Here is a 25,112-nt window from a genome sequence, read left to right as displayed (position 1 = left end):
GAATGGAAAATTCGTGAGTGCTGAGTATGTTTATGTGTCCCTGAAAGTTGAGGGATTTCCTTACTTGGGGGCAATCATTTAGCTAAACCGAATGTATGAGCAGCATCCTGAACCACACGCCTGTCTCCCAGGAAACTGGGTCATGAAGTCATGAAAGTGTCACATGTGATGGCATCACAATGCCCTCTAGAAAGTCCCTAGAAACTTTATTGGTAGGCGATTTTTTCCCCAGGTGTGTGATGGCTAGAAGAGTTTCTGGTTGTTTGTGATTTTTTGGTCATAGTTATTAAAGGACTGGGCTCCTTTGATCTTGTTGAATTCTTTCATTTATACTTAATTTGTACCTGTGCCTAAGGCATTCAACAATATTTTCATTTCAGGATACCACCAGAAGAAAATAAAGGAGCATCCGTTACAGCTAGCACCACAACCCAGTCCCGTGTGCAAACACCTCATGCACACACAAGGTTAGACACTGCTATTAAATGAATCATTCAAATTCTCCAGGTTTCACGTTTCTCAACTTGGAAGTTAGCAGAGACAAATGAATGGATGGTTCTTAACTTATGGCTAAGGTTCTTTCTACAAAGATAATGAATGATCTAGATTTTAAAAAAAGAAACAAACATGAATACATAGGAACTTCAAGGCTATCCATGGTTCTCTCTCTTCAGACCATCTGGTGTTAAAGCACTCTGTCTTTTCTGATTGCATAAGCTTTTGATTCTGCTATCTCCCATATTCAAGTCAGATCTGGCCCCTATGAAACTCTGAAAATATTTTCTTTGTGTATGAGGCATGCTGGAAAGCAAAGTCTTGCTCCCCTTGACCAGCAATGATTGAGATCTGGCTCCTCTACCCTCACCAATTTCCTCCTTAGTTGCATTGACCAGCAACAGAGGTTTTTGCTGTAGTTTTTATGTCTAACTGCCCTTTTGTAAATGGTACAATTAGATGGATAGATAGATAGATAGATAGATACATATATGTGTGCATATAAAGCTACGGTGGCAATCAAGATAACAAACATATCAAATCACACTCTTATCTCCTGTCTCCTTTTTATCTTTTTGTTCATTTCAGTAGCTAAAATGGGCATAGGACCCTTTGAATGGAGCACAATACTTTACTAGTTCCCTGGGTCATAATCCCCAAGTGAATTATTAGTTGTCCTGATAATAATTAAGAACTCTGCTTGTCAATGTGTGGGAATTCAATGAGCCAAATTGTGCTCCCTTTATATCCTAATGCTATTGAAAGCTATCCTGAAACCATATAAGTAAGTGTTAATTTATGATTATTCACTGCAGTTCAATGAAGAATTCGAAGTCCTGTGATAAGCTCAAGACTACATGGATTAAAAAGAAGAAAGACAACCTTTTAGAGGAGGGCACCAGCACCATGTATCCCAGGTAACTAGGTCACTTTGAAGGTAGATGCGGACCTGAGTTGTGTCACAGGGAGTCCCACAGTAGAAAACTGTCTTTTATGTAGAAGAAAAATGTGACTGCAAACAGGTTTTCTTAATTCCTTCAGCTTTGGGTTTAATTAGTGCTACAAATATGCTTTACCAAAACAATAAACATCATTTTTACATCTAGAAATGACCCAGGTATTAGTTTCTAAATGTATGCTGAATGTTTTGTGACACATTTTATTACACAATGAAAACCATTTTTAGAGGAAATTTTCATAATGGTTTGAAAGATTAGGCCCACCATGTTCACTCCCTAGGACTGCCATAACAGAAGAGCACAAAGTGGGTAACTAAACAAGAATTGCAGGTCATTGTTGTGGAAAGTAGAGCCCAAATCAGAGTAGTGCCCATGGTGATACCTTCAGAAGGTTCTGGGACATGGACACATACAGACTCTTCCATGCTTTTTCATAGATTATGGCAGCACCTAGAGGACAGTGACATGTCTTGGTTTGCAGCTTCTTCTGTTACCACATAGCTTCTCTTTCCTGCTCTCCGTAGGCTTGCCTATCTTTTCTGTTAGGAGGATACCAGTGATATAGGATTCAGACTCACCCTATTCCAGCATGACCTTGTGTTAACCTAATTGATAGCATTACCAAAGGCTCTATTTCTCAAGAAGTTCACAGTCACAGCTACTGGGTTATGGCTTCACAGTATCTTTGGGCGCACATAATCCAATCAATAACATTCACAGTATTTCTTTCAAAAGAAAAGCTTCATTCAATGCAATGACTCCCAAAACACGGTAGACTTCTGAAATATTTTTTTATTTAACTTTGTATTTTAGTTAGGTGAGAGTGTATAGAGTAGATCATTCTTCTTTCTTTTTTTTAGAGTCCCCCGAGGGGCTGCACTGTTCCTGGAAGTACTGCAATATCAGGTCGATGCGTGGAGTGGATGGAGCAAGCTCCTATTCCATCTCCCTGCTCCAAAAATCCATTTAATCTATTGTCCTCGGAGAGAGGACGTATCCGATATTAAACTGATAAGAACAGATACTACACTTGATCTTAGCCAAAAGGCCGGGAAGCGATCATTATTCTTCTATTGAACCATTCAGGTACAGTTTGCTTCAAACCAGTCCATTGGCATCCCCTCAATAAACCATCACTTATTCTGCTTTCTTCCTGTGTTTTCTATTTCCATTTGTCTCTCTTTTCTAACTCTCTAAAGTTGTGTCTTTGGGTGAATGCTGCCCTAGTTGGTCTTAAATGGTTGATTATGCTACCACACGTGTGAGTTAAGTTCTAGGCATGAAGAGTGAGTAAGAGTCATAGTCCATCCATTTTAATGTTTTGCTTTTCTTATAAATAGTTCTCTTGCTGATGTCACACATACAAACTGTTGGCTAGGACTCAGTAACACAGGGTAATAATGGCTGTTTTTCGGATTCATCTGTCATCCTCACAAACAAAGGGGATTCCTTGTATGAAAGTGCCATCAACCTTGCAGGACTGCATTTATGCACCCATAGTTTTCAAGATTGTAGGTAACCTGGGCATATTTCTCCCAAATCACCTTGCCTCCTTGCGTCACCAGGCCCAGCCTGCTCACATTCATGTCAATGATGGTCCCTTTGGTAATAACACCCAGCGTTGTGTACAGTGAGGATGAGGGGTTCTTCTTTATACCCAGTATTGGTAAGCAAAAGGTGGCTTTAAGTTCAGGGTGTGTAACATGTGCCTCCTTGAAACGCAAGCCCATTGGTTTGATGAATCGTTCATAATTTGGTGGTTTCCGTGAAAACTCATCCCCAACAAAGCAAACTTCAGTAATCCCCACATTTCTGCCCTGAGTTGACGACAAACAGTATGTGTCCAAGAAGTAGTAGTTTGCTACAGCGGAAAGGGAAGTGTGTTAGCTATTAGAAAAATCACATTCACACCATCATAATGTCTTTGTAGTTGTTATTGATTTCATTTCTTTCCTGTGATATATATATTCATTTTCCCCATTCATTTTTAAACATTTTATTAGGGATTCATACAACTCTTATCACAATCCATACGTATATATACATCAATTGTATAAAGCACATCTGTACATTCTTTGCCCTAATCATTTTTTTAACAATTTATTGGGGCTCATACAACTCTTATCACAGTCCATACATATACATACATCAATTGTATAAAGCACATCTGTACAGTCTTTGCCCTAATCATTTTTTCTCCTTTTTTCTTTTTTTACATTTTATTAGGGGCTCATACAACTCTTATCACAATCCATACATATACATACATCAATTGTATAAAGCACATCCATACATTCCCTGCCCCAATCATTCTCAAAGCATTTGCTCTCCACTTAAGCCCTTTGCATCAGGGCCTCTTTTTTTTTCCCCTCCCTCCCCGCCCTAATCATTTTCAAAGCTTTTGCTCTCCACTTAAGCCGTTTGTATCAAGTCCTCCTTTTTCCCCTCCCTCATGAGCCCTTGATAATTTATAAATTATTATTTTCTCATATCTTGCCCTATCTGGCATCTCTCTTCACCCCCCTTTCTGTTGTCCATTCTCCAGGGAGGAGGTCACATGTAGATCCTTGTAATCTGTTCCCCCTTTCCAACCCACTCACCCTCTACCCTCCCAGTATCGCCCCTCACACCCCTGGTTCTGAAGGTATCATCCACCCTGGATTCCCTGTGCCTCCAGCTCCTATATGCACCAGTGTACAACCTCTGCTCTATCCAGACTTGCAAGGTAGAACTCGGATCATGGTCATGGGGTGTGGGGTGGGGGGAGGAAGCATTTAGGAACTGGAGGAAAGCTGTATTCATCATTGACGCACCCTGAATGACTCATCTCCTCCTCTAGACCCCTCTGTGAGGGGATCTCCAGTGGCTGACAAATGGGCTTTGGGTCTCCACTCTGCACTTCCCCCTTCATTCTCTACGGTAAGATTTTTTTTTTTTAATGATGCCTTAGACCTGATCCCTTCGACAGCTCGTGATTGCACAGGCTGGTGTGCTTCTTCCACGTGGGCTTTGCTGCTTCTGAGTTAGATGGCTGCTTGTTCACCTTCAAGCCTTTAAGACCCCAGACACTATCTCTTTTGATAGCCGGGCACCATCAGCTTTCTTCACCACATGTGCTATGCACCCGTTTGTCCTCAGCGATCGTATCATGGAGGTGTGCAGCCAATGATATGATTTTTTTGTTCTTTGATGCCTGATAACTGATCCCTTCAGAACCACGTGATCACACGGGCTGGTGTGTTCTTCCATGTGGGCTTTGTTGCTTCTGAGCTAGATGGCCACTTGTTTATCTTCAAGCCTTTAAGACCCCAGACACTTGGGGGCTCGTACAGCTCTTATCACAATCCGTACATATATCCATTATGGCAAGCACATTAGTACAGATGTTGCCATCATCACTTTCAAAACACATTTCCTTTCTACTTGAGTCCTTGGTATCAGCTCCTTTCCCCCCCCCCCCTTTTCTCTCTCCTATCCTCCCTCCTTAATGAATGCTTGATAATTTATAAAGTATTATTATATTTTTTATGTCTTAAGCTGACTGTTGTCTCTCTTCACCCACTTCTCTGTTGTCTGTCTCCCTTGCTGGGGTTTTATTCAATCATTGTCATCGGTTCCCCCTAAAACCCTGACCCTTTTCTTCTCTTTCTAGTATCGCTACACTCATTATTGGTCCTGAGGGGTTTATGTATCCTGGATTTCTTGTGTTGCGAGCTCTTATCTGTACCAGTGTACATCCTCTGATCTAGCCAGATTGGTAAGCTCAAAATGGGCTCATGATAGTGGGGATGGGGGGGGAAAGCATTTAAGAACTAGAGGAAAGTTGTATGTTTCTTCGGTGCTATACTGCACCCTGACTGGCTTGTCTCCTCCCCAAGACCCTTCTGTAAGGGGATGACCAGTTGTCTACAGATGGGCTTTGGGTCTCCACTCCGTACTCCCCCTCATTCACAATGATATGATTTTTTGTTCTTTGACACCTGATACCTGATCCTATCAACACTGTGTGCTCCCACAGGCTAATGTGTTTCTTCCATGTGGACTTTGTTGTTTCTGAGCTAGATGGCTGCTTATTTATCTTCAAGCCTTTAAGACTCAAGATGCTGTATCTTTTGATAGCCGGGCACCATCAGTTTTTTTCACCACATTTGCTATATACCTATTTTGTCTTCAGTGATCTTGTCAGGAAGGTGAGCATCACAGAGTGCCAGGTTATTAGAACAAAGAGTTCTTGCATTGAGAGAGTACTTGAGTGGAGGTCCAATGTCCATCTGCTACCTCAATTCTTAACATATAAATATATGCACATTGATCAATTCCCCTATCATTACATATAAATGTATTTACATGTATACATGCCTGTATTTAGATGTCTAAAAATGTGCTTTGCCTCCTAGTTCTTGCCTCTACTTTCTTATACTTTCCACTTGTCCCACTATCATATTCGGCCCCATCATATCTTTCTCTGAGACCTTTCTTCCATTTTTCTCACCTACAGTGAGGGAAATGGTTCTACTTGCCCTACTTGTATCACATAGTTAAGTGAGGATAAAATTATTACTGATATAAAAAATTTGATGTGGGGGAAAAAAAAGAGGACCTGATGCAAAGGGCTTAAGTGGAGAGCAAATGCTTTGAGAATGATTGGGGTGGGGAATGTATGGATGTGCTTTATACAATTGATGTATGTATATGTATGGATTGTGATAAGAGTTGTATGAGTCCCTAATAAAATGTTAAAAAAAGAAAAGAAAGAAAAGAAAATGGTTAGGGCAAAGAATGTACAGATGTGCTTTAAACAATTGATGTATGTATATGTATGGACTGTGATAAGAGTTGTATGAGCCCCTAATAAAATGTTTAAAACAAAAAAATTTGATGTGTATATACTATATGCAAAGGGATATTAATTATTGTTCATATTTGCTACTGGAAGTCACAGGTGCCAAAAAAAAGACTTTGGGGGTAAATCTTGTGTGTCCCAGAAGGAATGAGAGTGTGGCCTTGTACTGATTATCTCAGATTTTAACCAACTCAAGCTATGTACTGTATTGGTTTTTAGAGTCTTGTCAGACCCTTATAGAAGGATGCCAATTTCCCTAGCATTCAAGTGTTAGTGGAAGAGGTCCTTGACCAGAGTTGTATATGTAAATCAAATATCAACACGTCTTTGACTCTTTCTACCTTAATAAGCAGTACATAATATTTATGGGAAGAAAGTGAGGCAGTCTACTCCTGTTAAGTTGACAGCCTCAAAAATCCAAACTAGGGCTACTATGAATCACAGTTGGCTTAATGGCAATGACATCGGGTTTTTAAAAATCTTTCAACAGTTGTGTTGGCACATATCTCACATAACACACAATTCATTGGCTTAAATATATTTAAAAGAGTTGTGCTATCATCAATAAAGGGCTAGGGTTGTATGTGTGTATACTCTTTAAAAAAGCATGTGGTAGGCAGTTAGGTATTCTTGATTATGTTTTTTTGAAAATGATTGAATCATTGGATTATTTATATTACAGGATCATGGATTCTCATACTGCTGATGGATACAGTGACTTCCGTGAGGAAATGGAAGAGCGTCTACATCTTTTTTACTATGAAAATTATTTCGACACAGAGGACTTCTTTTACCTCTTCCGATTTTTGTAAGTGGACTAAGTGGCATATCATTCTTACCACCACCACCACCATCTGGGGACGTTCTTCAGAATCCTTGTGTGCTCTATCTTACATGAAACAGCGGAAATACATATGAAAATTTCAACTGTGTTTATTTTGTTTTATTTTTAACTTTTATTGTGATTTCACTAAAGGGTTACAAAGGAGATTACCCATTTTACATCCAGCAATTCATACATCTTTTGATTCATCTCATTCATTGCATCCCCCATAATGTAGCATCATTAATACCATTTCCTCCCTGTGTTTCATGTTTCCACTCCTTTCCAATCCCTTCTGAGCTTTATCCTTGGTAAATTCTGCCCTTTTCTACTTAGAGGATTATGTGTACATACCTCACTACTGTTTTCATTACCTTTATACACCTGTTGGTTGTTTGGTTGAAACTGAACTGTGGGGTGGGTTCAAGTCCAGACCTGGAGGGTGACCAAGTCCCCTTGTCTCCTCACTGTGAAAAAGAATAGTCCACTCCAAGTCATACACTGACTTCAGGGACAGAACTGTGGGTTTCTCAGTCTTGACTGCATCAATGTTCAATGCAGACATGCTTTCAAATAAAACAGCTGATAGCGCACAACCAAAAAGAAAGAAAAACAGGTAGTACTTTGACCAGAATATGTTGGCCTCTTTTAAACATTGGTCTGATAATGTAGTGGGTTATACACTGGCCTGCTAAGTATAAGATGTGTGGTTCAAACCCACCAAATTCTCCATGAGCGAAAGATGAGGCTTTCTGCTACTGCAATGATTTACAGTTTCAGAAACCCACGGTGTAATTCTGCTCTTGCTGGGTCGGGATTCTGCCTCTGTCTCCTTGACGTTTGGTCCTTTAAACAGCTGAATACACTGTGTGCCAACCCTGTTGCCCTTGGATTCATTCAATTCTGTAGCCTCAACCCTGACTTGCTCACCTTGGATTCATCCATCTTGGTATCCATCAGTCTATGGTCTTCCTGGTTCACAAGTCCCACCAACTACGTGAGGCTGGAAAATCTGCAGCTTAACTTTTGACCCATGGGCTTGAGCCCAACTCAATTTACCTGGTTGTACAGTGGTGTGAACCATGAATGACAGCCAAGTAACATGGCCATTCTAGCCATATTCCTTATGTGATATAATATCATTCTGGATTCTATACCAAAGCTTTAATCCCATTTTGTAGGATGTTCTCTACAATACTACTGTATAGGACTAGGGTAGCATTAATAAGACCCAGCTTGAGTAGTGAGTGTGAGAAGTAAGTCACCAGGCTGCCCCATCTTAAGCAAACGGAGAGAATAGTATCAGATAGTTATTAAATAACCAGGGCACCAATTGATAACCATTAGAACAAGCACTAGAGCTCAGGGCACCTGGGGTATGGAATGTGGAAGCCGAATGAATTCAGAAAATGGGGGTGAGAGAGGGAATATGCTAGGGGACAATTGTGGTGGCAAAAAAAACTTAGGAGATGTTTGGGAAAGATTTTTAATCCCACAGTGCTCAATAAGGCACTGGGGGAGGCAGCGTGCGGATTTGGGTATAAATGCTAGCGGAAGGGCTGCGAGGCACAGTCCACCCTTTAGGCCCATTTGTCTCTGTGCTTATGGAGCCGATTTTACCAAATTGAACAATAAAAGCCTCTCTTTTGCTAAAATGAGTACTGATTCAATTTCTTGAGTGCTTGTCACTTAAAACCCCATGATAGCTCATTGGTGAACTGATACTGGTTAAGAGAGTCAGCTCCGTGCTCTCAAGAGAGACCCATCAGGCTGTGGCTCAGGTCAGTGGTTTATACTGGCCTGCCAGCTACCCAGAGGAACCAATACGGTGTCCAGGGATTCAACATGTTTATCACAGCGGGTATAAAAAAATCTCACCCTTTGTTTTCTTTGGGAGGATGCTCACCTAAAAGACAAAACCCACAAATCCATCAAAGCCTTATCACCATTTTTTTGCCTGAACTGTGGTAGAAGCATGAAGACTTGCTTTGACATTTTGATATTTTTGCCTTCTTGCTCTGGACCTTGCATTTGGCTTGCCATGGTCTGACCTCTGGATTGGAACTGAACAGCTCCCACAACCACATGAGAACTGCCATAAACGTTTTGTGAGCTTCTATGGGACACTCTAGAGAACTGGAGAAACCAGAAATGTGAGGGAATATCCTCAAGGGAGAAGTGGGGCCGGGGGGTTGGGAAGGGAGTAGAATAGAATCTAGGAAGACTTCGGCATTTGGGACATCTTTAATCCCCAACGCCTTAGGGCTCAGATTTCATGGCCTCTAGTCAATTCTTACTCACGGTGAACCACAGTGACAGAGCAGAACTGCCCCTTTGGGCTCCCAGACTTTAAATATTGACTTTAAAGACTTCAAATCATGCCTAGCGTGCTGAGGAGGAGAAAGCCCCATCTTTATCCTGACTAGTATGGTATCAATTCTTCTAAAAGGCTTGTCATCACAAGCAAGTCACTTCCTTGATCTAAACACCACCGGTTTTGCTTGTCTAGAAAACCCAACATAACATACCATCTTATTCTCATTGTTCATGATAGGATCTCAACAACTGAACACTGTAGAGAATATGAAAACTAAGAGAAATCAACAAAGTAGTGTAAATATGGGTGTGCTAGAAATCTAGGGCTGCTGGAGCAAATCACCTCCAATTGCATGGCTTAAACACACACAAATGTTATTCTGTCACAGTTGCAGAGGCCATCATCAAGGAGCTGACAGTCCTATGTGTTCTGTCACCGCCTGGTCTTTACCAAGGACCTGCCAGGGTGCCAGTGCCCCCCTAGGGGCCATTCCCTGAGGGCAGGAGTGCTGGGGGAAATCCACACCATTGCCTAAGTGTGAGGCATCACTGAGATGAAACGAGAAACAGCCATTCCGAATATTTCTAGGCATGATGGTCCCTTGATATTTTCGACCCTGCCACACACACTTCTACCCCCACAGAGTGATGTACTCTCCTTGCAAAATGATGTTCACAGAGTGGACACACATGGAAATAGGGAAATTGAATTGAACTACATTCTGGCCTTCCACAACTGAGATCAGGGTTGAATTCACAACCAGTGCCCTTCAAATATGGCCACAAGCTGTCTGCCAGCAGAGGATTGCCTGTTGCTGGGGACTGAACCGGTTTCAGAGGAGCTTCCAGGCTGAGGAGGACTAGGACAAAAGGCCTGGTGAACTACTGATGAAAATCAGCAAAATAAAAATTCTGTGACTCATAATGGTCCAACCTGAACCAATCCTGATGATGCTACAGGACCAGGTAGTATTTCCTAACAATGTGCACGGGAGTCATCATGCACTGGGGAGTGGGGGAGGAGCCTGCTACAGGATGGCTAATCATAACACCCTTTCTTCCAAGAAGAAGAGACACAGGCAAGACAATTCTTGGGTTCTCACAGCATTGTGATTTTTATGCCATGTTCTATTATCCATTGCAATGAGCACACAGAACCCACAGACAATGCTTATGAATGTGGAGTTTATTAGGGAAGTTATCAGGTTACAATTCCAGCAAGAAATGCTCACGATACGGTTCCTCAGTCGGGAAAGGTTTTCTGTTTTGTTTCTGCCATGTCCAAAGCAGGACTCTATCTTTAGACTTCAGCCTTTTGGCCTGCCATCTTCCCTGCTCAGATAAAGTTTCAAAGCTTTTTATGGCTGCTAATTAATGATCAACAGGACATCCCACTCCAGTTAGGGTCAACGTGAAGGCACTTATGTCCAGATCCATGGATCAGCAATCCAGGTCCCCTGAAGTAAGTGCCCAGGGGCACTTCATGCCACAAGCCAGCCTCCTGCCTCCAAGAACTCTGTTTTACTTGCCCTCTGGACAGGAAAGTCCACTGTTCCTCTCATGCTCTGGCTCCTGGTTCCACTGCTGTTGTGCCTCTTTGGATAAAGTTCTCTACTAGATCAAGGATGAGCCTCGGACTGGGATCTCAGGTTCCATATTACATGTTAAACTCCTGACTCTCCTTAAAGATAATAAAACCACCGCTTCCTGCTTTGGAGAAGGTAGAGTTTATATGCAGCGGGATGACAGTCATTATTAAGCCTATTAACAATCACTCAATTATGAATCCTGTATTTTAATCTGTAGTGTCACCACCTTCTTACCCAGATGAATCAGGAAAATGAAGGACGTTTGTGGAGAGGAGAAAAGCTTGTGGCTAGAGGGCCGATATTAAATCATTTACTGCATTGCAGAGAAGCAAGTAACAACAATCACAAACAAACAATCGCTTACCCAGCTTCATAGGCTCCTGTGTACCCTGGTAGTTATTTGATTGCTAATGATTGTGAAGATACAGGCAGTCCCTTGGTTATGAATCTCAGACTTACAATCTGTAGGTTCCAAACAAGCTCCATAATAAAGCCTGCTCTATTACAGTTTTGAAGTAAATTTATACAATAATACATAGCTTATATCCAAACCTTACTGTGTAAATCAGTTTATGTTAAAGATATTTCAGTGTATCTGTGAGTTCTTCTATAATGTTCTTTTTATGCATAGAAAGGTACACTACATATATACGATCTAATATGACAAGCATTTGCTTAAGTGAAGTTAGATGAGAGCCTGTAAAAGTGCGGTGATGGCAGCCCCAGTTGTCGTCACCATCAGTATCAGCTGCCAAACCCTGATTCCTATGAGGTTCCTATCCAACAAACCTCCTCTCAACAACATTTTTTTTTCTTTTTCCAATTCCGACACCAGCCATTCATCCCACAGCACTCTCGACTACTCAGCTGGGTTAGAAAATCTGTTGCAATGGTCACCCGCAACTCGCAGACAACATTCACCTGCAACTCAGACAATATTCAAGGCAATGGAGTGTACGAGAGCCTTCAGGATGGATTGTAACTCCCTGTAAGGAAAGCACACATCCTCAAAGCCGGACCAAGTAAATGATAAATGGTGAAAAAATGAAATTGTCCAGGATTCCATTCTGTTTGGAACGAGAATCAATGCTCCTGGAGGCAGCTTGCAGTCAAGAGGTCAAAGGACACATTACATTAGGGAAATCTGCTGCACCCAGCTCCTTTAACATATTGAAGAGCAAAAATGCCAGGTGGAGAAGTAAGGACTCAAGCCACAGTGTTTTCAGTCACTTCATAGCCCTGGGAAACCTGGACCATGAAGAAAGAGGACGACAGCAGAAGAACTGATGCATTTGAATTATGATACTCATGAAGAATATTGAAAAAACCATCAACAGCAAGAAAAACAATCACATCTGTCTTGAAGATGTACCCCTGGAATGTTATTAGAACAGAGTATGACAAGATTTCCTCGCACATATTTTGAACAGGTAATCAGGAGAGGATAAGATCTTGGCAACGAACCCTCTGTTTGGTAAAGCAGAGGATAAATGAAAGAGAGAAGAACCCGGATAGGATGGATTGACACAGTGGCCGCATCAATGGACGCAGGAGCAATTGTGAGGATGACACAGGAAGGGTCAGTGTTTCACTGTGTTGTTCACAGGGATTCTACGAGTTAGTACTGACTTGATCACACCTAAAAACAACAACAATAAAATCTAAATGAGATTCCAGTTCAGGATGAGAAAACCTTCAGGTAGTTTTCCCATCAGAATAACACTTCTCAGTCATGCCTGTAGATACCACTCTTTCCAGACCTTGAACTCTTCCCATGGCTCCTTAACCTTTGCCCTGCTCTTGCAAGTGTTGGGAATCTCTTTGGCTTCACCACCAAGTGTCTGAGGGACCTCCATGCTCCAGTAAGGCATCTGTCTGAAGGTGCTCAGAGGTTTCTCTGAGAGATTTATGGTGACTCACTCTGCAGTGCCTGGGAGCATCCTGCTCTGCCAACAAATCTCATGCTGAGGACACTCGGGTCTCTTGCTGCATGGAACAGGAAGCCCAGAGCAGCTTCTCATAGCAGTCTCCTACATCTGCTCCCTCTTCTGTGCTCATTGCTCTGCCCCTGATTCTCAAAGTCTTCCCCACTCGCGGGGTGACCAGCCTGTTTCTCATTCTCTGCCTTCTGGGTGTAGAGGTTCTCAGTTCACACCTTCCTTTCCCTGTTTCTTCTGTCTTCATGACTGTGTTAGTCTGGGTACATCAGAGAAACAAATCCACAGAAAATCATATGTATATTAGAGAGTTTTATATAAAGGCTAAGTGAACGTTAAAAAACAAACATCTCAACCCACTGCTGTCTATCCCCATAAGTCCAACATTAGCCCATATGTTCAATACCGATTTACAAAGTACTCCTCCATCTCACAGAACACACACTATGATGCCATCTGCAGGAGGAAAACCAAATCAGTGAATGTGTAAGCACCTCAGCACTGGCAGGGGTCTCCATATGGCTGTTCCAGCACCCAAAGCTGCATCAGGGAAGGTCCATGTAGCTTTTCTCAATGATGTCTCACAGGAGGTGAGCCTTGTCAACTGAAGCAGGGAACTGACTCAGGCAGCCAATCCCTGGTTCAACCATCAGAGAGCAAGAGACCCGAGAACTGGAAAGGCGAGGCCCATCGAGCCATTTAGCTCTCTTCCCTTCAATTGATCCCACTTGTGTTTATCAGCCAGGGGGCACATTAAACCTTAACTATCTCAGTGATGGCCCATTCCCCCTTTACACCTATTTAAGTCTAACAGGATAAAAAAGGACCAATCCGTTCCATAAGATTCCAAACAACTTATTCATGTTTTCCCACCCATACAAGGGTAACATGCATTTAATTTACATGATTACTGTGGTGGGATACAAGTTCTTAATATGACTCCTCTATCCAAGATCTTGTCAAGAATTCATCTTATTGGGATCCATAATCAATGCTCACAGAAACAAAAGTCAAGAGATTAAAAGATGCATTGCATTGGGTAACCCTGCTAGGCAAGCCCTCATTACACTGGTGAAAGGCAAGTATGTTCCTCTGAGGACTACAGTAACCTAATCCATGCCAAGATATTTTCTTTTAAAAACATATTTTTCCTGATATAAATTTCACATACCATACACTTCCATAGTTAACTTGCTTTAAGAGTTGCATGCACTGTACTTTATCCCAATTAGTTCTATAGTTACCTCCCCTCACACATTCGTTATTTGCTCCTCATTTCCCCTTAGCTCCCCCATCTTTGAAAAACCATTGGCTCGGCATGCCCAAGCCTTCCTTGCTCCACAAACTGGGGAATCTAATAGAAACACTAAAGAACAAAACAGAACAGAAGGAAAATAAAAATAATAAAATTATGATAAAAATTTAAAAATAGAAAGAAAAAAGACCACCTGAACATAAAAATAATTACAGAGAAAATTTCTGCTATAGAGCAAGCAAGAAAGAGTTAAACCAAGAGAAAATTCAGGTTGAGTCAAAAAGGATGTCACCTGATCAGGAATTATATTATACCATTGTCCCATCCCCCATCATCAAGTTTTCAATAATCTCTGCCTGATAATAAAGCTGTTTGAGTCCATCAACTTTGGCCGGAGGGGATCTGCCTGATATGATTTATATATTGAAAATCCCCAAAATTCCACAAGCAGAGTATTGTAAGGATAGAGGAATATGGCAGAATGGCAGGATACAAGAACAACAAGCAGATGAAGTCTATAGAACTGTTATACACATCAGACAAGACCACGATAGAGGGGATCAAAAAGCCAGTGTCCATTGCAATGGTCAAGCACAAATTGAAATATCTAGGGATATACCTGACTAAAAAACAAAAGATGTATACCAGGAAAATTACAGAACACTATTACAAGAAACCAAGAGTGACCTCAAAAATGGAAGACTATCCCATCCCATGCTCGTGGATCAGAAGACTCAATATAGTAAAAATGTCAGTTCTGCTCAAGGCACTATATAAGTTTAATGCTATCCCAATACAAATACTATCATCTTTCTTCAAAGACTTGGGAAAACTGAACACCAACTTCATATGGAGAAGGAAGAAGCCCAGTGTGGTGAGGGAAGAAGCCCAGGATTAGCAGAGCATTCCCCAAGAAGGACAAAGTGGAGGGCTTGCTTTACCTGACTTTAGCACTTATTATACAGCCAGAGTGGTCAAACAGTGTGATATTGGTATAATGACAGAAACTCAGACCATTGGAAATGAATGGAAAATTCATAAATAAAATTATCAGCATACAGACAACTGATCTTTGAGAAGAGGCCCCCAAAATATCAAATGGGAAGCAGATGCCTTCTTCAATTGGTGCTGGGAAAAATGGATATCTATCTGCTGAAAAATGTAGCAAGACTCTTACCTCTCCATGCACAAAAATAAACTCAAGTTTGATGACAGACCTTGAGGTAAAACACAAAACCATTTGGGCCATCACTGAGGGAATTGCAACAAACCTGAGAACTTTGGTGCAGAGAATACATAAGCTATCAGAAATAATGAAGGACACAAATACAGAGGAGGAACAAATTGACAAGTTGGAGATACTGAATATAACACACTTGTGTACATTGAAAGAATTCACCAAGAGAGTACTACGAGAGCCCTCAAACTGGAAAACGATCTTTAGCAATGAATGATACATCAAAGGCTTTTAATTAAAATCTACAATACTTTGCTAGCTTACAGTAAGAAAATAACTAATTGAGGAGGAGGGCAAGGGACCTGCACAGAAGATTTACAAGGCCAGAAATCTCAGTGGCCAATAAACATATCAGAAAATGTTGCCGATCATTAGCCATACGAGAAATTCAAATTCAAACAACTATGAGATACCACCCAACACCCTCAATGACAGCCCAATTCAAAAAATCAGAAAGTAACAAGTGTTGGGTGGGGGTGCTGTGGTGGTACAGGAACTCGTCTCCATTGCTGGTGGACCCATAGGTATGTACAGCCACGGTGGAAATTGATTGGGCGATATCTAAACCAGATGGAAACTGAGCCACCATATGACTCAGCAACCCAACTACTGGGAATATACCTAGAAGAGACAAGAAATAAACCATGGCCAGACATTTCTGCTCCGATGTTCATTGCAGCGCAGTTCAAAATCACAAGGAATTGGGAATAACCAAACTTTCTATCAGCATATGAATGGATCAAAAAACATATTAAGTAATTAATTTATTTATTTATACACACACACACACACACACACACACAATGGAGCACTAGGCATCCCTAAAAAGTAGAGATGCACACATGAAGCACATTGCCGCATGGGACGATCTGGAGGAAATTGTGCTAAGCGAAGGAAGCCAAGCACAAAAGGACAAGTACAACATGAGTCTATTGAGGTAAGCTTAAAAAATTCAAAGGGGGCATAGGGGGAAAGCTACTGAATATGTGCATTCCTGGGGTGAGTTCCAGGTAGTATGGCAGGGGCCAGACCCAATGCAGGGATACATATGGCAGCCAACTGAAAAGGAGGGGAAAAGAAAGAGGAAACAACAAAAAAGACATGGGTAGCGGGGGAACAGGGCACTAACCCACCGAAGGGGAGGGTGTTGTTTATGTCTCCACAAGAGAGGGAGAGCCCAGGCTTCAATCTCCTGCACCAAGACGTGAATACAACATGCTGGCACGAAGCAGGGAACCGTTAGAGAGGCCTGCAGAGCCGGCCCCTATCCCAAATATGGGGCCTCCCACTCACCTCCCCCAAGAAGAATGCACCTCAGAGGACAGCACTGAAGGTACAGCATGGGGAAAGGGGCGCGTCTGATCAGAGCACACAGGAGCAAACTCAGAGGGAAGGAGAGTGATTGGAACACATCCTGGCCCAACAAGCCCTGAGCTGAGGACGATATTCCTGCTCAGAACAGCCAATGCACAGACAGGTCCATAGGACTGGCCCCATGATGAGACACAGACATGACATCCCTCACTGACCCATAGCGCTCCAAGAGACAACACTATGGGAATTGTGCCCGATCCGACCTCATCACACTGGGGCGAAACATGAAAGGCATGATATGGAGCAACAAAAGGAGGAGAATATCAAAAATGGACTTTGGGCCAGAGCGTGGCACCCCATCAGACTCCACTGGAAAATACTCCTCAAGGTCAACAAACCGACCTGGTACTACTTATAAGATTTTGTTTTTTGTCCTTGGTTTTTGTTGTTGTTACTTGTTTTGTTTTGGTTTTTCTTCTTTTGTTGTTTTGTTTGGCTTTGTCTTGTTTGGGGCTTATGCTTTTCTCTGCATGTCTATCTAGATAAGATAGCCAGGATAAACAATCTTGAGGAGAAAAAACCAAGAATGACCTTTCCAGGGGGACACAGGAGGGCAGAGGGGTGGGGGGGAGGAAGTAGGTGTTAACACTCTGCTTGGTTCTTCAGCTGAGTGACTTGCCTTCCTGCACCCTGAGCCCACTCTGTCCTGACTGGTGTCTCTCTGCCCTGATTGGTCTCTCTGTTCTGACTGGTCTCCCTGTCCTGACTCGTGTCTTTCTGTGCTCACTAGTCCATCTCTCTGACCTGACCAGTTCGTTTCTCTGTCCTCACTGGTGTCTGTTTCTGTCCTCACTGGTATTCCTCTGTGGTGAGTGGCCTGTTATTGGAACCCCCCGGTGCTGACCTCTGGCCTGCCTCAGAGTCAATAATTACTTAACACTCTTAGACATTTTTGAATGCTCGGTTTATTCAGTGCAAACACACATCAAACAATCTGAAAATAACTCAAATTACTACTGATAAAAGTATTGGGGGAAGTATGAGCATAAGGGCATACTAACAGGCGTCTTCCCACATATCATTCTAGCATCAGAGGCCCAATAAGCATGGCCTTCATCGGTGTACTCACCCAGGGTACAGGTGGAGAGAGCAGGAGTTGATGTCTCCTTGGTTCCTACCTCTCCAAAAAGTCAGTGTCTCTGCCCGGGATTCAATGGACAGCCTGGCTGGCTCTTTAACGACTTCACTGTCCCACTCAAGTCTCATGGGCTTCTCCAAACTTTAGTTGGCTTGGCTGGCTTTGGGGTGTCAGTCAGGTTCGGCCAAGTCTTATGGGGGTTCCCCACACTTTTGTGGTGGCTCCTTGGACCATCTGTTGATTCTTGGCGATGGTCCAACTTCTTGGCTGGGCCCTAATGTCACACTTTATTTCTTCTCTAAAGTGGAGTTTTGTGTGTTTGTTTCGTTAGGGTGGTTGGACTCCCTGCAAAGTCGTTCAACGTCTTGCAAGGCAGTTCGATGGTGCTCTCATCACTCAGGGACCTGTGAAGTCTCACGTTTGAGACGTCCACGTGTAGAGAGACCAGCTGAGCGAGAAGGGCCCCGGGAACAGTGATGTCCGGACCTGCGCGTTGTGCTGGCCTTAGGGTCCAGGTGCTGGCCTTGCTCTGGCTGTGCTCCCACAAGCCCCTGGCTGCAGGCCTGCCCCTCAAGGCCTCTCAGTCGCGGCCCTGCCACTAATGGCCTCTGCCCCAGGTGTGAGTCTGAGCTTAGCCCTGTGGACCCCAAGGTGCAGCCCGAGCTGGACTTCAGGCCGCGCTGGGCACCACAGACCTGCACGAAACAGAGGACAGAGCCCGCAGCACTGTGACCCTGGGTGGCAGGTCAGTAACAGTGGGGGGAGGGGGGGGCGGGCTCAGAACCCACAGACTTGGGACGCACAGATCGCGCTTTCGGGCGGTCTTTACAGGAACGATGTGCGTTTTTAAGGAGGATAGTTTCTTTTTTATTCAGCGCTGAGCTCCCAGCTTGTCCTTGTCCTGTGGCTCCTGTCTGCATGGTGACTGCATGAGCTGCTGCTCCTCTGCGCTGCCCCTGCCGCTGCCCTCAGTAAGGTCTGTGTCACTGAAGCCGCCCCACTGGCCCGCCTGGGTGGACACTCCCTTCCCGGCAACAGCTGCCCATCTGGGGCCTCCCAAGGCAGTGACCGCGCTGTGGCCACCGTCTCAGTGCTGAGCAGAACGCCGGGCCAGCGTGTCTATATCCTCCCCCTGAGCAGAGCCTGGCAGCTAGCAGAGGAGGCCGACTGCGTGACCAGTGGCTTCCTGCCAGGGGAGCCACCTCACTGCCCCGTCTGCCCGCGGCAGTTATGGTCAGCTCAGAGTGACCCGGGTCCAGACTCCTGTCCCGGGCGGGCCTGTCCTCCCTGTGGTGGGAGCCTGGGTCAGGTCCTGTGTGTCCCGGTGGACTCCCTCGAGGAACGGAACTCAGCACGGGGACCCTGATTCTTCCTCCGAGGGAGGCTCCCCAGGGGTTAGACCCACCTAGGGGCCAGGGCCCCCTCCACAGGAAGGACACAACGGGGGTCCGCCAAGACACAGGCCCCAGGGATCTATGCCAAACCATGACCCCAGAGATCCATCCGCCTGCCACCACACGTCAGCCGCCACCGGGACCCCGGCCCCACAGCTGCCCCCATGCAGATGGATACCGCCCCCAAACCCCAGAATGGGGGGTCCTCGTTGTTGGCTCACCCCTGAGGCTGGGGGGCATCCACCACCTGTCCCAGGGCCAGGAGGAGCGCCCTAACCCTGTCAAACGTGACTCCCGCCCTGAACACTTCCCAAGCCACCCTGACCATTGTCACCACATCTACCGTCTTCACCACACCCCGACCATTGCCCACAGCCTCCTGACCAGTGGTGACCGGCAAGATGGGGTGAGCGGACATTGGGGCTGCACAATTAGGCAGATGAGACAGTCACTCCACATGGATGTACGGGTGCCTCCTCTGGGACCCGTCTGCCTGCCCTGGACATGATGTTAGACGGGTGTGGGAGTGGGGACTTGGGGAGGCGAGCGAGATCTTCGCATTCCCTTCAGGAAGCAGGGGCCGCCATGGGGATGGGGGGGAAGAGGCCCTGGGGGGAACACTGGGGAGGCAGGCAGGGATGAGGGTCGTGAGTAGAACTGCTCACTGAGGAAGTACAGTTAATATAGAGAGAGATTATGGTAATAATCCCATAATCTCTTATTACCATACCCCCACCCCCACCCCCAGTGTTTCCCAGGACTCAGGGGTCCCTATGGCCGCCAAGCTCGTCAGGCCAGGCCTGAGTTCCTGGGAGTGGCTCACACAAGCGGTCCTCCACCGACCAGCTGACTGTTACTGAAAGAGTCTTGCTGAGGCTCAGTGCCCTAGTGTAGACCCCACTCCCAGAGACCCTTCCTTGTAGGGAGTCCTCGCCGCCCCTGGGCCGCCTTCTTCCTGAAAGCCGATGTGGGCTCCCTTTTGCAGGGTGGGCTCAAACGCCAGCCTTGCTGCCAGTCTGCCCCTCTGCCCCACTCACTGTTGCTCTTGACAACAGCCTTGCTGGAGCATCATTGGAGCACACAGCGAGTGGAGTCCCCCTTGAGATCAATGACCCACGGGCAACTGTAACGTCGGTGTCGGTGAGCCTTCATTAGCCAGCAGGCAAGGGACGACAGGAGCTTAGGTCTTCCGCGACAAGGAGTGCTTAAAGAGGGACGTTTTCATACTGTGGATGAAACGGCATAAGGGCAGGGGGCATCGCGCCTCGGGGAAAAACAGGAAATTCTAAAAATCAAATGGGTCTTTACAAACAACATTAGCAATTTCAAAATAAGCAACGGGTCAGCAGTTACAGAAGGAATTACAGTCGTTGCAAAGTGGCGGCACTTGGGTCTGGACAAAATGGTTGGATTCCGGTTAAGTAACGCAGTATAGTTCCATTGCCGAAATGACTACACTGAACTGCTGCAGTGTAGTTACGCTGGGATCCATTGCGGTGGGTTACTCCAACAGGGCAGGGGGCACAGAGGGGCCCGCTTGGTCAGGGACAGAGCCAAAGGAGCGTCGTCTGCGAGTGGGACTACATTTCCCAGCATGCCCTGCACAGGAGCCGCCTTGAGAAAAACCACTCCGGACTACAGTTTTGTGGGTGGGCGGGCGGGACTACAACGCCCGTCATCCCTCACACCAGGCGTCGTCTTCCCCACCCCACCCCCAATCGGAGGAAATGATGTCATGACTTCCAGAATCCCTCACGCCCAGCGCGAGTCTTTTAAACTCTTAAGCCAAGGACTCGCAGGAGAAGCCATTTACTGAACAAGCCGACTTTGAGGTGGAGTGCTTCCCTTCCCGAGCTTTTAAGAAAAACGCCCGACTGTTGCCTGTATGTCTGACCAGAGTGCTTCTTCGTCTCCCCAGAACTCTAGAAGCCTATAGCAGCGTCGGTAACGGTGTCAGCCGGCCCCACGGACTCACCTCTGCCCCGCTCCCGGTCCGCTCTCTGCGCCCGGTAAGATGGAGAGGCCTGTGAGGCCCAGGTGGAGGAGGGCAGGGCGAGAAGGCTGGGTGCTGGGCAGGAGCGGGGCTGGCCCACGGGCCACTGTGGTGGGGGCTCTCCACACTGGTGCTTGAGGTCCGCCGGGTTTCAAATGCCCCGCCGAATCTGAAACCGGCCTTAAAACCTTAACAGGTGGTTCAGTTGAAGGCTGTGGGGGAAGGCCAGCCCCCCACAAGTAATCGAGGGCTCGAGAGGCGCAGTTGTATGCTTTATGATAATAAAGTCGTAGAGGATAAGGAGAGAGAAAAGAAAATTTGAAATAATGGAGTCAGACACATTTCATGGTAGCCTGCTCGCCTCATCTCCTACAGGGCAGGAGAGAGAGCAGGAGGGGAAGGAGGACTAGGGGACAAGGGAGCGAGGACCAGGGAGACAGTGCCAGGTGGGGTGGGGGCTACAGGGGGAGAGAGCTATTTTTCTTTTTGTTATCATCAACTAGGATGAGTCAACTGTGGTATATTCATACATTATGCAGCATACATTATACATTACACAGCTACATACAGCTATGAAAGCTAAGAAGCCCTAATTATATGCATGTCTTTTTAAAATCATTTTATTATGGGTTCATACTACTCTTATCACAATCCATACATACAGTTGTAAAAAGCACCTTTGTACATTCATTGCTCATCATTCTCAAAACAATTGCTCTCCAATTAAGCACCTGGCATCAGCTCTTCATTACCCCCTCCCTGCATCCTCCTCCCTCTTAATAAACCTTTGATAATTTATAAATTATTATTTTGTCATATCTTACACTGTCCGTGGTCTCCCTTCACCCACTTTTCTGTTGCCCGTCCCTCATGGAGGATGTTATATGTAGTTCTTTGTAAGTGGTTCCCTTCTGGGGACCCTTCTGTAAGGGGATGTCCAAATGCCTACAGATGGGCTCTGGGTCTCCACCCCACACTCCCCCTTATTCACAATGATAGAATTTTTTGTTCTGATGATACCTGGTCTCTTCGACACCTCGTATCACACAGGCTGGTGTGCTTCTTCCACGTGGGCTTTGTTGCTTCTGAGCTAGATGACCGCTTGTTTACCATCAAGCCTTTAAGACCCCAGACGCTATGTCTTTTGCTAGCCAGGCACCATCAGCTTTCTTGACATTTGCTTGTGCACCTGCTTTGTCTTCAGCAATTGTGTAGGGAAGGTAAGCATCATGAAATGCCAGTTTAATAGAGTCAAATATTCTTGCATTGAGGGAGTACTTGAGTGGAGGCCCAATGTCCAGCTGCTACCTATACATATATGCACATAGATCTATTTCCACATCCTCATATATAAATATATTTACATATGTACATGCCTTTATTTAGACCTCTCCAAATGCCCTTTGCCTCCTAGCTCTTTCCTCAATTTCCATTTGCTTTCCTCTTGTCTCACTATTATGTTCAACCTTCATTTGGGTTTCAGTAATTCCTCTCAGTTACATTACCATTGGTCACGCTCTACCAGACCTCCTACACCCTTCTCACCACCAATTTGGATCACTTGTTCCCTTGTCCCTGGGTTTGTTAGCGCCACTTCCTTTCCCCCTCCCCCTCTCCAATTTTCTCCCGGAACTTTTGGTCCGGTTGTTTTCTTTGCCAGGGTGTTCATCCAGACCTGCGGAGATAACATGCGCAAAAACAAGACAGCAAAACCAAGCAAGGAAATGAAACAAAACAACAACAAGCCAATGACAAAACACAACAAGAAAGGAAAGCTTATAGTTAGCTCAAGTACTGTTTGTGGCATTCAGGAGAGTGTTCCAGTTGAGTCTGATGGGGTGCTAAGCTTTGGCTCCAAAAAGAGCTCTTTTTTTCTAATGAAGGCTTAAATATCTTAGGGGGAGGCGTGAAAGCCCCCTAATTACAGGTAAAGACATATGTCACAGGAAGGGTTTGTACTATAGGTAATACAGTTATGAGAGGGGCACAATCTAGGGATATACATGTGACAAGATGGGCAGTCCTAGATTCAGGATGGCAGCCTATCTTTGGATGTCACTGAGCAGGTCTGACCCCTTCCCTGGCTCCCCATGGAAACAATACTATCCTCATCAGTAGGGTGTGAGCCCCACCTTTAGTGGACCAAATGCCTTCAGGGAGAAATGATCCATTGTCCTAACAGCAGGGAGTGGGCTCTACCTGGGGTGGGAGCAGACTGTAGTCTGAAAGCTGAATGCATCTGACCTCCCACCACGTGCTGGCAAACAGCCTCTAATATTTGGCATATGTTTGAGGAAGACAAAGCTGGGCAAGAGTCTTTATATCCCATAGAAGGCACCAGCCCTCAGACACTGCTCAGGCTCACTCCGAGTTATCCTGAAATGAAGCCGCTCAGCACGCAGCACTCACTACAGCAGAACTGTCTTGAACACTGGCAGCTCCACAGACCCTGCACAAGCGTGACAAAGAACCCCTCCCCCCCCCCCCAACATGGGCAGCACACAGACCCCTGGGCGATGTGGCACCAGGGTTCCCTGTGAAATTGCCCATCGTCAGCGGCCATGGCCATCTCCCGAGGGCCCTGTGGGCCGAAGTTCTTAGGATGGAGGGCAGTCCTGCCTGTGGAGGACAGCTCCAACTGTCCTGTGTGGAACATTCCAAAATGTGACAGATGGTGGCCATTTTGGAGACCATGTGGTGGCGCCTTCGCTCCCTCTGACTCCAGCTGACCTTTCACCCCCCACAGGACCTTGGTTTTTCCCAGGAGGATGTTCAGTGGGCTGTGTCCTGGACACTTCCTTCTCAGGAATGCTCTGGGGAGACCAGGGTTCTGGGGGTTCCCAGTGGCCTTGGGGTGCATCGACTGGGATGGGGCAGGTGTCCTCGACTGTGACTGGGCCGGGAAGAAGGGGTAACATCTTCAAGGAACAGCAGCTTGTGCTTTCTGGGGAGCACAGTCACTCCAAGGACCTTCAGGGACAGAGGGCAACAAGTTGCACAGAAGGGTTAGCCTGGGATATGGAAACACAGCCAGGGCTTTGGTAGCTTGATGGGTCAGGCACTGTGCTGCTCACCGCAGCATCAGCAGTTCAAACCCACCAACAGCTCCAAGGGATAAAAAGGAGGCCATCTGCTCTGTGCAGACACCCACAGGGCAGTTCTACCAGGGCAGGGTTGGCTCTGGGCTGAAACCACACGGTGCAGTTATCCTCCAATGCACGTGGGGGCGTCCTGAACCCAAGCAGATTCCAGGCCAACCGGCTAGTTGGGTCTGAAGGTGTCTGGGTGAGGCCTGGCAGAGCAGTGGGTCAGATGTTGGGCTGATCACCGGGGTCGGTAGTTCATACCCACTAGTTGGTCAGAGGGAGAAAGAGGAGGCTGTCTGCTCCTGTAGACTGGCAGCCGCAGAAACCCACAGAGACAGTTCTACCCTGTCTTATACGGGTGCTGTGAGTAAAAAATCCACTTGATGGCAGTGAATAAAAAAAAATGGTGGGGGGCAGGAGCTCTGGCAGGGCAGTGAGCTAGGCTTTGGGCTGCTCACCTCAAGGTTGGCAGTTCAAATCGACCAGCTGCTCAAGGGGAGAAAGACCAGACTGTCTCTAGGGGCAGACAGCTTCCCAATCTGAATGAGATGTGCTTGAGCCCATTGATGCGGCCACGGTGTCAATCCATCCTATCCGGGTTCTTCTCTCTTTCATTTATCCTCTGCTTTTCCAAACAGAGGGTTTGTTGCCAAGGTCTTATCTCTCCTGATTACCTGTTCAAAATATGTGCGAGGAAATCTTGTCATACTCTGTTCTAATAACATTCCAGGGG

The 25,112-nt window shown here is 45.5% G+C and overlaps 1 non-coding gene across 1 annotated transcript; it reads right to left on the bottom strand.

Annotated features, from left to right (window-relative positions):
* Positions 1-2,323: 2,323 nt before the first annotated feature.
* LOC142435138 (U2 spliceosomal RNA) lies at positions 2,324-2,514 on the bottom strand. The gene has a single exon (XR_012781270.1). It is a non-coding gene; the product is annotated as a U2 spliceosomal RNA (small nuclear RNA).
* Between the last annotated feature and the right edge of the window lie 22,598 nt (positions 2,515-25,112).

Source organism: Tenrec ecaudatus, chromosome X, assembly GCF_050624435.1.
Source record: "Tenrec ecaudatus isolate mTenEca1 chromosome X, mTenEca1.hap1, whole genome shotgun sequence".
Classification (NCBI taxonomy): domain Eukaryota; kingdom Metazoa; phylum Chordata; class Mammalia; order Afrosoricida; family Tenrecidae; genus Tenrec; species Tenrec ecaudatus.
Note: the sequence above shows the minus strand (reverse complement) of the source record. Positions and strands in the feature narration are given on the sequence as shown.